Genomic DNA, 5,824 nt, shown 5'->3' on the forward strand with positions numbered 1-5,824 from the left:
GGAATATATTAAAGGTGTAATTTTGTCCGATTAATTATAATTTATTAATAATGGATTGAAAATACAGATATTAGTTAGACAGAGAAACGATGTTTGATTAACAGGAAAACTAAATGCAACGCTCGTATTTACAACAAATAACTTGACAACTATTTGGTAACTCTCTCTCTCTCTCTCTCTCTCTCTCTCACTAGCAACTCTACACTCGACAACATTCGCAACTCAATTCTAACGACTCTATGCTTCGACGTCTCCATCAACTCTGACCCTCGCCAATGCACTCCTGCTCGGTCGTGCTCGCTCTTGCACTCCTGCTCTCGTCCTCTCTCTCTCTCACACACACACACACACTTTTCGGCTCACATACTCTGGCCTCTCGATTGCCACTCCTTGAAATATGAAACCGTACTTCTGTTTTGACGCTGCTTATCTTTTCTCGCGTCACTGTTACTAGGCGCTCTTGGATGTAAACAAACCACAAAAAGACGGCGTACACGGTGTTTTCTAATTTCAGCCGATCTCCAATCAAAGCTATTCTACGATATTACAGTTGTATTCCAACAAAAATTCATGTATTGCAGAAAGATGACATAAATGATAATAGATTCTAATGTAAATTAAAAAACAGTGTTTGCAACATCGTCACTTAATTTGCGAAATTGATTACTGTGACTTCTGAACGGCTAATAGAACAGCCAACCTTTAATATGCATATTCACATATACCATGTATAACTAATTTGACTTAAATCAATCTAATGAAAATAAGTATATGTAATTGCGCTCCTGTCCTAATAAATGTATTTCATAATTTTACAAAAAATATATTGCAAAAATAAATAAAAAGTTTGAGATACCAATCAATTCGATGAATATAATAGCATTAGTGTAAAAAATAAAGTTGTATAAATGTTTAGAGATTTATACAAATTCTGTATAAATAATGTATAAGTAAATTACTCATTGTTCCTTTCTGTTTTTTTTTCTTGCGTTATGTTATGTAAAATTGAAAAGTTTGCAGTAATAGTGACACAATTGTTACTAAATAATAGGCAACAGTTTTAAGAAATAATATCTTTTGAATAAGACCTCGGATCAACGAAAATGAATTACACAACTTTTTCAGGTTGAAATACTTTTTGTGGTAAAGACTATACCAAATTAGATACTTTTTCGCGATCCTTATCACGTACGATATCAACCGTAAGGTAATTTATATAATTTATATAATAATAATTTAATTTACATTAAATTTAATTCACATTAAATTATTATTATATAAATTATTATTATTTTATTATTATTATTGCTTAGTCCGTGCCTTTCGGCTTTGGACGAACTTTCGGTTTTACATCTCTTATATCTATTTCGCTTCTTATATGTCTACCTCCCCTCTTATCCGCTCTATTCTATTTCACTCCCTTAATTATTCTATCTCTACGAACTAAATACTAGAAACTACAAATTAATAACTAATGACTAATAACTATTGCAGCTTTGGTCTTTAGCCTCCTTGCTGTGCTTCCTTCCTGTCGTTTGCCCTTTCCTTCTCTATTATTGCTTTCAGTTCTGTTAAACCTTTTCCAGTCTCGTTTAGTGTTTTTCCTATGTCCTTTGATCCTCCCGTTATTTCACATTCTTCTATTACATGTCTCAGGTCTTCTTCTTTCCTTCTACATAGTCTGCATCTTTTTTCTCCCTCTTCTTTCCAGTATTCCCTTGCTTTGGTCTCGTTCCCACATGTGAATCTTGCCTTCTATACTTCCACTTCATCCACCCTTCTAAGTACTTTGGTAATTCTTCTTTGGCGATATTTCTGTAATGTATATTATATTTGGATTCCCTTATCCTTTTCCCCCTCTCTTCTGCTTCTCTCTTACTTCTTTCTTCTATAATTTGGTCTACTGTCATCCTTGTTTGCTCCTCTCTTGCTTCTATCTGCGTCCCACCATATCTCACCTCTTCTAGTCCCTCCTTACCCTTTCTTGCTCTTTTCCCTTCTTGGCCATTTCCCCAATTTCTCTCTCTTTCCTTTATACACTCCTTTACTCCTTTTTAGTTCCTTTTTCATTCTAGGGCTTTATCTTCATACCTTGCTGCTCTTTTTAATGCTTTTTCTTTGATTTCTATTAGCTTGCATTCTTCTATCGATATATAATTTGGTGCTGTCATACCTAATATCCGTTTTATATATCTTCTTTGTATTCTATTCAGTCTTTCTTCCATATCCCAGCCCCATACCTCTGCTCCAAACATCTTCATTCTCCTCTCGTAGTCCTGTTTGAATATTCTTTCTCCCACGCTCCATGTTTTCTTCGTTGCTATTGTTGCTCTCTTTTTCCTGTCTTGTATGTGTTTCTCATCACTGCGGTTTTTCTCTAGCATGCACCCTAGGTATCTTATCTCGTCCACTTCTTCTAATTCTTGCTCTCCCCATTTCCATTTTCTTTGTCTCCTTTTATCCTTCTTTTTTCGAAAACTACTATCTTGGTCTTTTCCGTGCTCGGTTCTAATTCGGCTTTCTTTAAAAATTGTTTGAATCTCTTTAGCATATCTTTTAGCTCCTCTTCTCTATCTGCCATCGACACAATATCGTCTGCATATGTTAGTGACCATACCTTTCTTTCTCCTACCACTATGCCCCCAGCTTGTCCTTGCCTTAGTTCTTCTTCCAGTCTTGTTTGACTCCCCTCGAAGTCCAAAATTCCCTTGTGTCGCGGTTCTTGACTCTCGTATATCGCTTTAATCCTTCGGGTTAGTTTTTCGCTAATCCCCATTTTCCTCATTTTCTCCTCCAGTTTCTCTCTGTTTAGTCTGTTGAACGCCGCTCTTAAGTCCGCAAAGCAGGCATACAATTTCCCTCTTTCTTTACCTAGCTGCTTGTATATGATGTGGTTTATCACAAAAACCGCATCGGTCACTCCTCTTCCTTTTCTGAATCCGAATCTTCCAGTTTGTTTTCAATCTCTGCCTTCAGTCGTTCGTCCAATATCTCTGCATAGATCTTGCATGCTGTATCCATTAGCGTTACTCCTCTGTAGCTCTTCGCTACTCTCTTGTCCCCCTTCTTACATATCGATATCCTTTTTTCCAACCTTCTGATATCCCCTCCCTATTTCCATATTCTCCTTAAGGGGGGGGGGGGGTAAGGTATTACAATTTTTTTGTATTTTTTTAAATGAATGCATAATATCTTAAGAATATTGTATCAAAATTTCAAGTCGATTGGAGCAAAATTGACAAAGTTACGAGTATTTTCATACATGTCGAATTTTAATACATACCCGACCCGAACGTGCTATTGATACCTGGCAGATGTTTCGCTCTCTATATAATACATAATCTTACCCCCCAGATCCCGATGCCCCTTTGAACACTATTTCTGTACATAATTTACCAAGTAACGCTGTAGAGTTTTTTCAAATTTGTTAATTATTTTTATTTTACAATAACAAATTATCCGATTTTTTCGCAAAAAATCGCGTTTTTCCCTTCAAAGTATTCCAAAAAAGTGAAAAATTGAAATTTCGAAAAATCCTCCCAGCGTTACCTGGAGAAAACTGTTTCCTAACGAATGAACTTTAATTTTTTGATTTCAGATGATACAGCACCAAGTTACGAGAGGCGCCGCAATTCTACTTTTTTCCGAGACACGTCCGTGAAAATTTTATACAATATACTTCGAATGTCATACTTTAGTGTATTATTGGTTTTAATAAAGAGATTCTAACTGTGTCGTCACAAAAAATTCACAGAAACATGCCTTTTTTGTACGAATTAACCTTAGCCCCCCTTAACTCCCATAAGGCCACCCCCACTTCCTTCGGTGCATACTTTCGTACCTCATATTCTAACCCGTTTTCCCCCGTTGCTTTCTTTTGCTTCTTTTCTTTTCTTTTCTCTTTTCCCTCTATGAGCGCTTCTCTGCTGCATTTTCCTTTCATAAACTTTGTCATCTTCCTTCTCATCACTCTTTTCGTTTCTTTCCACTCCTTGTTGTACCACGCTTTCTCTCCCACACCCCATTTCCTCATCGTCACTTTCTTCTTTGGCATTGCTTCGTTTATCTTCTTTTTGATTTCAGTCCACGTTTCCTCTACTGTTCTTCCCTTGCAGGTCCAGTCTTTACATTCCTCCAGGTATTTTTCCACACTTTCGCTTGTTCATTCCCTTTTCTCCTTCTCTTCTTCTAGCTTTTCCTGGTTTTTTTATAATTCTGCCCCCCCCCCCCCACCCTATTCAACGGCATGTAGTCAGACTATGTTCTTTTTTATACTGTTACGACCTTTCGCGGAGAGACGCGACCGCTAGGAATACGCGTCAGCGAGAGGCGTAAATTCTCGCTACGATTCTGTTAATCGACGCCGCGAAATAGTCGTTCCCCTGTTTCGATTAAGATAACAGAGGTGGTTCAATGAAGTAACACTGTATTAACAGGTGAACTTAAAAAAATATATTTGACAATAATATGTTGAATAAATTACACAAAGTTGTCTCGACCTTACGATATCTCTCAATGAATTCGTTAAACTATATGATTTTGATTTTGCTCGTCAGAGCTCCCGATGTCTAACGCTTGACTCGTCAGAAGGGACTGATTGCCTTTCGATCATTTCTTTGTCTTGTTTGGAAGACGAATCCCATTATGCTCGCTTCACGCCATCGCTCGCGCCTATGATCACGTATGGCTCTTCTTGTGTCGAAAACGTTACGGACAAAAATCGACGTTTCTAGGGCTCGCTGCTTGGCGACAACTATGCTCCTGTCACGACCGGCATACTTCAAATCCGACGGACTGACGATAGAGATAAAGATGTGGCGGCACTCGGCGACAATGTATATCGCTGAAGTGCCTAATGAACCATCAACATCCCAACGGTCCTTCCACCGAAGGTTCTAGAGGAAAGAGCACGTGGCAACGATCGCGGACGCCTAGCAAATGCATGGACGGTGGGGATGTTGAGGGATGACAAAAGAAAGTAATCGGATCCGATCGAAAGTAAAATCATAAGAGTCAGTCTTAGAAAGTCACGCCTAGAGTTCGGAAGTAGATTGTAAAGTGTATTGATGTTAGAAAAAAAATAAAGTTTTCTTTTTTTTATTTTTACCTCAAATTCCTTTTTTATTTTGTTATTTTACGTGACACTCCCGTCGATACATTGTATATGATCCGGCGGGCAGATAAGACGGTCTGCCTGCGACACTGTAGGACCGCGAGCGACGGTTAGAAAATACAGCCTGTGGTAAGCATCGTGGCGTAACACCTACTTTCATGTCGATTATTGATAAAGATTATTCGCCAGTGATACCATTTATATGTGTTCCCCCTTGTCTACGGGAATGTTAAACGTCTCTCCTTTCATACTACAAAAAAATTTTTTTTTTTTTTTTACGTGGAGGAAATCTTCATAGACACCTTACCACCCTGTGGGGACGGGCAGAAGGTAGTGCCGGTTTCTTACCGGCTAAAACCTCCACGAACGGGGCAGTGTATCAGTGCGAGTTTTGACCGTCGGACCCCTGTGTGCTTAACACCAAGCACGTTTAAAAACCAAGTACTCCCAGAAAGTACACCCAGAACACACGCAAGGGAGGCGCTGGCCGCTTGCCTGTTTGTATATTCTAAGAGAAATTTTGGTTTTTCCGTCCCTTTTTAGATGCAGAGACTTCTTATGCCGAGGATTCGAACTCGCGACGCGTCGTCTTCAGTTCTGAGCTTCAACGAGCGTAGCTGGCTGCCCCGCCGAGCTTCTAGCTGAATGGAAAGTATTTGATTCTTAATGTGGCAATGTATATCATAGGAAGTATTCTAATTAGCCTCATGA

General features: G+C 38.7%; 1 pseudogene; it reads right to left on the minus strand.

The window, feature by feature from the left end:
* Window positions 1-5,286: 5,286 nt before the first annotated feature.
* Window positions 5,287-5,369, minus strand: LOC126875598 (U6atac minor spliceosomal RNA; annotated as a pseudogene).
* Between the last annotated feature and the right edge of the window lie 455 nt (window positions 5,370-5,824).

The sequence above is a fragment of the Bombus huntii genome, chromosome 18 (assembly GCF_024542735.1).
Source record: "Bombus huntii isolate Logan2020A chromosome 18, iyBomHunt1.1, whole genome shotgun sequence".
NCBI classification, from domain to species: domain Eukaryota; kingdom Metazoa; phylum Arthropoda; class Insecta; order Hymenoptera; family Apidae; genus Bombus; species Bombus huntii.